Source organism: Hirundo rustica, chromosome 7, assembly GCF_015227805.2.
Source record: "Hirundo rustica isolate bHirRus1 chromosome 7, bHirRus1.pri.v3, whole genome shotgun sequence".
NCBI lineage: Eukaryota > Metazoa > Chordata > Aves > Passeriformes > Hirundinidae > Hirundo > Hirundo rustica.
The window spans coordinates 6,705,410-6,714,738 of NC_053456.1; the positions used below are offsets into that span (position 1 = coordinate 6,705,410).

General features: G+C 43.5%; 1 protein-coding gene across 1 annotated transcript in view; it reads right to left on the minus strand.

Annotated features, from left to right (window-relative positions):
* The window catches only part of MGAT5 (alpha-1,6-mannosylglycoprotein 6-beta-N-acetylglucosaminyltransferase), a 114,245-nt gene extending 105,460 nt beyond the window's left edge, over nt 1-8,785 (minus strand). The window contains exon 1 of the mRNA XM_040069317.2: nt 8,728-8,785. The gene's annotated coding sequence lies outside the window, so the exon portion shown is untranslated. The remainder of the gene's footprint in view (nt 1-8,727) is intronic.
* Nucleotides 8,786-9,329: the final 544 nt, after the last annotated feature.

Consider the following 9,329-nt stretch of genomic DNA (forward strand, 5'->3'; position numbering starts at 1 on the left):
GATGAGTGGGTCCTCTTTTAGTCAATTCAGGAAGTCATGGAGTTTAGCAAATAAGGATATTTCCTAGCTGATTTAATAAAGAAATTAGGTTATAGAAACTGACAAGGAATTTCAGAAGAACACTTTGTGGGATGGGAAGGAATGCATGAGGTAAAGCTCACCTGTAATGTGTCTCAAACATTTCAGGTCACATGGTGAAATTGCATCCTTGAAGATGAAATGTTTGGAGTAAAATGGCAAAAGCCATTCAGAAGTCTGGATTAAGATAGAAATCACGCTGGTTTTACATGCACAGCAGGGGATACAGAAAGCCCACAACCCCAAACCCAAATTATGCATACTTGGATTGAGAGATTCCCATGACATTCTAAATAAATTTTACTAAAGGAAACAAAGATCTGAACACCAGAGTAAACTGGACAATGGTTAGCACTGCATTGAGGCACACACACAAGTGGGGATATATTAGCAAAAGAAATAGAAGTATGAAAATAACTTGACAGATTTCTTTCTCTGTTTGTCAAATTCAAGGATGACAGAGTTGATCAGTACAAAATAAAAAATGAGAAGGTTTTAATTCTGCATTTTTGTGGCCTGGACAAACATCTTTATCCTGAGCAATGAGCTTGAACTCAATAGTACAGGCAAGGTGGAAGGTTCCTCCAGTAATTTCTGCCAAACTACAAAGCTGCATCAGCAGCCTTTTTAATTAAATGTCAAAATTTAGCTAAAGAATAAGGTGGGTGGCATACTTAAAAATATTCTGTAGCTTGTTAAAAGGCAAGAGTACACCTTCATTAAAAAACTCTTTTCATAATGCACACCCAAAATCAATAGTGTGAAATCTGAGATGTACATCAGGAATTTATACAGTGAAGAGGCTTTTTTTTCTTTTTTTTTTTTTTTTTTTTAAATTTGGATAAACAAACATAAAAGTATATATTGATACTGGGCAATGGAGTTCAGGTTTGCCATATCCACCATGAACAATACTCAAAGGCAGAACAGACTTGAGGTACAAACAACAGCCCGAATAGAGCCCAAGACAATTTTAACAAACCAGAGTACTAATGGTGGATGAGGGAAAAATCCATTCTTTAAGTACATGGGATAAAGAAAACTTGCACTTCAAATGTAAGGGAAAAAAGAACCCCTGCTTCTTAACATTCTTTTAAACTCCAAATAATAAGAAAACAGATTCTTCAGATCTCCATCTTAACCTCCTTCTTAAGTCAAAAAAATGCAAAATTGATGTAGACCAGTTTTGCACATGTAGTTAAACGACAGTACTATTTTTCAAGTACAGCTCTTTAAAAATTGAACTTTTTCCACTTATAAGGCTCACAGTTTTCTTTGCTCTGGAAGTGGCCACATACATGCCAATATCTCGGTGTGTAAGAAGGTGTTCCTAGACATGTTTCAAGTAACTCAGTTGTGGCATTCCGTGACATTACATAGTGCAAAAGCTATGCAACCGCTGCATATGGAAACTACGACGCCAGGAAATGAATCAAGGTACAAGGACTTTAATAGAAGCTGAACAGAAGCTAAATCTGTTACAAGCTTTTGCTCTGTATCAGCCAGTACAGCCCTCAAAGGAAAGTTTAAGTGCACACTTGGGCCTCATTGTGCTGGTTTCGGTATACAGAGACAGAGGTTTAAGCAGCATCAACTCAAAAAGAGCTTAAGTAAACTGCAATGTGCCTTTTACAGCGGCACAGAACTTCACCCACTGCGGTTAAACTCCTTCCATCACTGTAAGATCCAGTCCTTTCACCACAGACCCGTGGGCACACTGAATCCCTGCTGGTCACAAATCAACAGTGCTGCAGCAACTGCTCCTTTACCACATATTCAGGAGCCAGACTGGATCAACTACTGAACAGGAATTCCAAACTTACAGTGGGAAAGGACTATTGCCACAGAACATCAGCTCAGATGCAAGTATGCAGAAATTTATAAAGGAAACAGCCCTCCAGCATCTTCCAGCCTGAAGCTCCTCCTTGCTCCCTCAAGTATTCTCTAATTTACCTTGGTGAGAATTTTGCCATGATAGGTCAGGTGGAAGTTACTGTAACCTTCTCCTCAAAGGAATCATGAATCATCCCATCAAGTTATCAATCCAGAGCCCAAGGGGAGTCACTTCAGCTGGGGCCAAAACCTGGGATCCATGAGCTGCTGGAGTGGCCTCAAACCAGCAGGATGTAGATTCAGTAATAGGTCAAATCATTTTGTGAAACAAAACACTCCCGCAATTTGGTTTCATTTCTCACATCATTAATACAGTCAGAAGCTTTCATTTCACTGATTAAACAATTTCTTGAACTTAGGAATGCCGAGCTACTGAAAAAACTCAGGGAAAATATTCCAACAAGAACTACACCTTGTCTAGAAGGAGCACAATTTATCTTTGTCTTTCAAGAGAAGTTAAGATATCAAAAGAAAGAAAAAAAATTTTACTATTAATGTTGATTCATAAACAAAGTGTACTGGTATTTAAGAAAATATCTATTACAAATAACAAATGTTTTATTTTAAGCTATAACCATAACCATATTTAAAGTATAACCATAAAATATGGCAACTTGATTACAAGCTCTTAAAATTGGACTAAGTATTCAAAACTGGTTAATAAACAGCGGTTAGCTTTAGCAGAAAAGCCACTGGAAGCATTCTGCTCCTGCATGCTTTTCTGCAGTCTAGTAAAAGAAAAGTAGCTGCATAACACAAAGAGACGTGAAGTGTAAACAGAATGATACTGCATTTCACCATGTTCTTGGAGGATCAATAATCCTGAGAGAGAAACTGCATTTCATGAAAAGAAATACAGGGAAACAAACTGCTCATTTTTACAAGAACTTAGGAAACCAAAACAATGTGCTAAGGGATTGATTGGAACAAGGTAGCTTTAATGATGCGGCCAAATATCCTGTGAAACCTCGGCTGAAGTCTGAGTGGTAAAGATTGAGAAATCTTTCTTTACTGCTCTACGGTGTGTTCCACACCCTTTTCCTATACTGTCAGATCAAACCTGTACAGGGAGAAGCAGACTCGAAGAAAAAGGAAATGAATTGGAATGCCTGACACAGAGGTGTAGTGGTGCAGCACGAAACTTTCTTGAGCAACTTAGAGCTGGTATTTTCACTCTTCTAAATCTACAATATAGAAAATTAAGTCATTGCACAAACTGTACTTGAACTGGGCCTTTCAAGAAAGGCTCATAGAAATTACTTAACAAGCAATTACGTAAGCTTGTTAGGAGGTAGATTATCTGTTCAAGGATTTTTATTATGAGTACTATACTAATTTTCAAATGCACTGAATGAAGGAGTTATGCATATTTTTAACTCATGTATACTATGCAGACAAGGTTTATGTGTCTAATGAAATGTTTCAGACACTACATCTTCAATCAAAACACATTTTATGCATCATTTTACAAAAAAGAAGGTCAAAATAGAAGAGAAGATACAAGTTTAATTATGTGGGTCCTTAAATACTTGAAATTGTCTTCCAGTTATATCACATGCATTCTGCTGAGTACAAAAACTGCATTGAAGCTGCAATGAACAGTAATAGTTCTCTGCAGAAAAGGATCAAACAGAGAGAAAGGGTGAGAACAAGAAAAAACAAAGAGAGATGTGAGGGATAAGACACAGCATTTCAAACTCAAGAGAACTACTGCCCAAGGGAAAATATGCCAGTACAGAATATTCTTATTAGTAAAATGGCAAAAATGTGTTAATCCGCTCTGGTCACACATATTGCAGACAAGAGGACGATGACACAACGTGGCAGAATCCAAGTGTTCAGTATCTTGCAAAGGTCAAAAACCATCCAGTTCACAAAAAATAATCTGGGGCAGGAATGGTAATTCACTGCAGTTTGTACCTTTTATGACAACGTGGAATCCTAAAATCGCTTAGGTTGGAAAAGGTACTTGACATCATCAAGTCCAAGGGTCTAGACATCTTTTAAATACCTCTAGGGATGCTGACTCAGCCCTGGGCAGCCTGTTCCAAAGCCTGACAACTCTTTTGGTGAAGGAGTTTTACCTAGCATGCATTCTACTACATGATTAGTAGCTATGTGAGGACGCCTTGCTAGGACCTCAACACAGGTTAAACAAAAAGCTGAACCAGTCACGGTGCACATAGGAAGGGAGGAACACAACCTTAGCAGGCAATGGGAAACAAGCAGCTATAACTTCATTACCTAACTCTAACAAGAGCGAAAAAACCCCACCTTTTAGTTTTAAAACTATTCTAGGGCAACATAACCGTAAGGAATACATTTTATGTCGAAAATTATACATAAAGAAACCTAACAAACTACATGACTCATGAGCAACAACCAATAAAAATAAAATCAGGTTCAGACTGCTACTTGTAATCTAGGGAAAGTCTTTTGTCTAAAGGACAAGGTCAAAAGAGGTGGTTGATCACTTTCAAAGATTACAGGATTTTATCAGGATATAAAAATCAGTAAGACAAATGTCAGCAGGGTAGACTAATAATCAAGGTTAAACAGTTTGGAATGCCTGTGGGATATAAGAAAAAATACAGTTAGCTAAGAGAACTAAGAGGCCCATGTGAGACCAGATCACAGGATTCTTAACTCATACAAACCATAAATAATAAATCAAATGAATCACAGCATTGACTTAAGCTTTCCTTGTGAAAAGGACTTTGCTATTTAGAGTACTGTAAGAGGGAATCCCCGTCCCCCAAAGTATTTCCTCTTTGTACTTTCACTGCAGCGTCTCCCTAGTACACAAGCTGCCTCACAGGTATGAAATCTCTTCAGCAGAAGTTTCTAAAATAAATAGCTGTATCATGGCCTGAGTGCATGCACAGACCTTGGGCTTGAAGGATTGACCTAACTAATGCAGAAAGGACTTTTCCTTGTGGGAAGGTAAGAACAAAACCCCACAATTCATCTCAAGACAGTAGAACTATTCCAGATGGAGTAAAAGAAGGTGGCTATCCACTCTGATAAAAGTCTGCATTGCCACAGAAAGCCACTGCCTCACCCCTGAAGGCTGTGTCAGCAGTTGTCTCGTCAATTCTTCATCATTATGGTGGCTCCTCCTCAAATGACATCCACTTTAGGAAGCCTCTGACATTATCCAAATCCCTCCACTGAACTAGTCTAAGTTTGTACAAAACTACTCCCCCCGTCTTGGTAGCCATAAATTACAGTAACTTATCAACTCAGAGGAACGAGCAAGAAATAGTAAAAAAAAAAAAAGAGGGTCAAAAGCAATGGGAATCAAGCCACTACTAAAACATGATGTGAGTGAGATTTATGTCTCTGAGGAATTATACTTCATTACATTATAGGTCTCAGCTCTTCAAGGAATGAAAGTCTAATAGATAAGAAAGCCTTCAAAACTTCAATATTCTATGCCAATAATAGGAGTCTTACAGAGGAAAACAAGAGGGTTTTGAGTGTGCTGGCATACAGAGGTTTGCAAATACAAAATTCCACTTTTTCTTCTGAAGTATGGAAGAACAAAAGATTAATTAAGTTTTGGAGTTCTGTGTTTTTTTAAGTTCATGCTTGTATGTGGTATATGAAATAGAGAGATGCACAAATATTAACTTGGCAAAAGTAGAAAGGAATAAAGAATGACCTTATTTCACTCCAAACAGTTTAGAATTTTTTTGAAATTGAAGATGCAGTAATAGCAAAACTGCTTGACTCCTGAAAGAGTTTCCATTCATCAGATTCCCAGCTGATTAGCACTGTGCAGCAGCGTTCATTTCCTCAGCAGATGCTTCCGATGTTTTTCACCAAGAATTGCTGCTGGAGTTCCTGGTTCCAAAACGAGCTAAGCACAAGAGTTCTGCAGACACTTTGGGAATGATGTGATAGCAGTGAAAATACTATCAGAACCTGGCACTTTGATAGTCATCAGTGTATTTCTTTCTACCATCTACTTAAGAGGCTGAGCAAACACCAAGACAAGCTGCCGGCAAATAACCATCATGTTTGCCAGTGGATCTCCCCTGGGACTGCTCTTCCTAACAAAAAACTTAAACTAATTCTCCTCTCAAAAAACACCAAGTCTCCTTTAGATCTCAATCATCTCAAAATATGAACACTGCATTCACATAAGCCTACAAAACACCCACCACACAGCTAATAATAACTGCTAGGGGCAGTTAATGGCAATGACTCCTGAGGTTCTATTAAAATTTTGGAGCCAAGATGAGAAATGAAATTGCACACTAAGCCATTTTACTCAAGAGAAGCAGAAGCAGAGTGAACTTGTTTGATGACGGCAGCATACAATGCCAAAAACATAACCCAGCAAATGAAATTAAAAAAAAAAAAAATTCAAATTTGAAGGGAAGGGAATGGTGCTAATAAAATTCCACGTATTATCTGAAGCATAGAAATTAACAATACGAAGCTTTCTTTTTCTTCTTTATACCAGGGAACAGAAAGGAATTGGGTTGGAGGGAGATGACTTAAAACAGGAGAGCAATTGTCTTTATTCTAAGTCATTTTAAGAATTCAGAATGCTTCATTATTTTGCCAGATTCTATTTCGTGAAGCAGATTAAGGATTTTACATGAATTGTACCTGGTGTTGCTGGCTGCTTCCCAAGTTTTAGGCAGTCTAGTTTGGGGAGCTTAGACAGCCTGATCTTCTTACATTCAGCATTCAGACACTTTGTCTTTCAGCATCTTTTCAGTCCAGGCTGTATAAGCTGCCTTCCTCCAGGACAGCGAGATGGATTTATCACCCAGAGAAGAGAAAGCATATGTTCTTATTTAATCCTTATTCTGTTCGTACAAATAAATCCATATTCTACATAAGAGCAACAGAAAACAGTCTGCATATGTTAAACCATGAAGAATAGACATTTCTTTCAGTAAACATACTGCTTCCCGGGCCATTTTATGAGTAACTACTCCCTACATCTCATATAGGCAAAGTATAGAAAGCAGAAGTGAAAGTACTCTGTATGCAAAAAAGAAAACCAAAACCACCAGGAAAAAAGGGGAAAGGTTTTCCCCCTAATACTGGTATTAATTGTTATTACAACCAGCAATAATTATGTGAACCATGGGTTCTGCAGTAAGCAGGGTTTCTCAGGAAGTGCAGTCACAGTCATTACACAGAGATCAAGAAGGAAAAAAGTAAATCACATATTCAGACTAAATTGTACTTTATGTCCCCAGGCAAAATGGTTTCAATAATACAGAAACCAAGAACTAACCGGTTCCCCTTTTTTGGAAAGCCTTTTACGAAATGGCAAAATTATTCTGAAAGAACTGAGATCACCTAATTGATTTGGGAGCAAAGACATACCCCCAGTCTGGAAACAACTTTAAACGCTGTCCTCCAGAGGACAGAGATTAGCAGATGAGTACCAGCGACTCCCTCCACCCTACTGGCATTTTTACACACAAAGCTGTTTGCCGAGATAAAGCACTTGCACAGCACTAAGTCAAAATTCATTCCTGTATTTCGGATTATGAGTCATGCTGTTGAAAAAGCCATCATACTATTTCATGGGGACAAGACGACAGAGCTTTTTAGACAAACAAGTCTGTATAATAACATGAATCTCAAGAGTGAGCCTTCATCTAAAGAGTGTTCTATTCCTGCTGCAGTTATCAGGAGAGATTGATGTAACAAGACCTAGTGCAAGAATCGAGAATTCATTTTCTCAGGTTTGCTGACCTCAATGCCAGAAGGAAAAATATGCTCTCAAAAGATGAGACTGATAGTGTACCGTATCTGGAAAAGATGGAACCTACAGACTCTTGACAGTGGGGAAAGCCTCTACGAAGATTTACTTCCTCAAAATCGAGAGACATGTTTCCCCCTAAATATGCTAAAAAGTAACTTTGCATTAAACAGTTGCTGAAACTCAAGAAAAAACAATACAATACTCGTTCAGTGCAGGTCCGCACACCTATGCAATCACATCGGGTCGGTCTGTGCCTTTCACAGAAATCCCTGAGATCAAACCACAAGGCGATGTTGATGCGTAAGAAACACCGAAGCTGGCAAATAAAAAGCACTGGTTTTTTTCCAATCCAAACCTCAATGCACCTCTGCCCCCCCCAAAAAATCCCACCAAAAAAGAGAAAAAGAAAAAAAGTAGTAGATATGGCAGCCCAAGGCACATTTGGCACCGAGATGACAGCTTTCAGGAACCTTTTTCTCAAATTCACTTCCTAGAGGTTTACAAAGCATTGGAGGGAGAGGGAACAAAACCAGCAAATCGGGTGGAACCGAGAGCTTGTAAATGTCATCGTAAGGGGGAGATCTCAACAGACTCTCGCCCGGGATTCATCCTCCCACCCGCGGCACCGCCGCCCGCGCTCGCTGAAGCCTCCCCGCGCCGCTCCGTGCGCCCGGGGCCGCCCCCTCCCCGCAGCCACCGCCCGGCCCGGCCGGCCCGGGGGGCCCCGCCGCTCTCCCCGCCGCGGAAGGTCGTTCCGCAAGGTGACGGGGGCGCCCGGGCCGCGGCCAGGACGGGCCCCGCCGCTCCGGGGCGGCCGCTGGGCGCTTCCCCTCATCCCCGCATCCCTCCCGCTCCGCGCCCACCGCCGCGCCCGGGCAGGCGGGGGCGATGCCGGGGGGGATGGGGGGGGTGGTGTTGACGGGCGGGCCCCGGCGCTCGGCGGCAGCGACCCCCGCAGCGGGGCCGGGCCGGGCGCGGCGGCGGAGCCCCGGCGGCCCCGCAGCCCGGCGCAGCCTCACCTGTCCGGGCGGCGCGCAGGTCCCCGCGCCGGGCGGAGCGCGGCGCAGCGCCCATGGCCGAGCGCGGGCGGAGGCGCGGCCGCGCCGCCGGGGGCCGGGCCAGGCGGGGGCGGGCGGCGCCGGGGAGCGTCTGCAAAGTGCCGGCCGCGCACGGGGGCGCGGCGCAGCGCTGCGCGGCGCGGCGGGGCGGGGGCGGGGCGGGCGGAGGGAGGAGGGCGGGGCGGGGCGGGGCGGGGCGGGGCGGGGCGGGGCGGGGCGGGGCGGGGCGGGGCGGGGCGGGGCGGGGCGGGGCGGGGCGGGGGAGCGCGCGCGGCCGGAAGCGCCTGTGACAGGGCGAGGCAGAGCGAGGGAGTGTCTGCAAAGTGCCGGCCCGCGCGCGGAGCGCACAGAGGCGGCCCTGAGGGGGAACCGCCCGGGCGCGGCCACGGCCGCGGGTGTGCGCGCAGGCAGCGGGCACGGGTGTGGGAACGGGCACCGGGCACCGTGACAGCCGCCGCCCGCCGTGGTGAACGTGCGGAGGCGGCTCCCGGCCTCTGCCTCTGCCTCCTCTGGCTCGTCGTCCTCGTGTGAGGGTCTCCCTCGGCAAACGCGTCAGGCCGGGC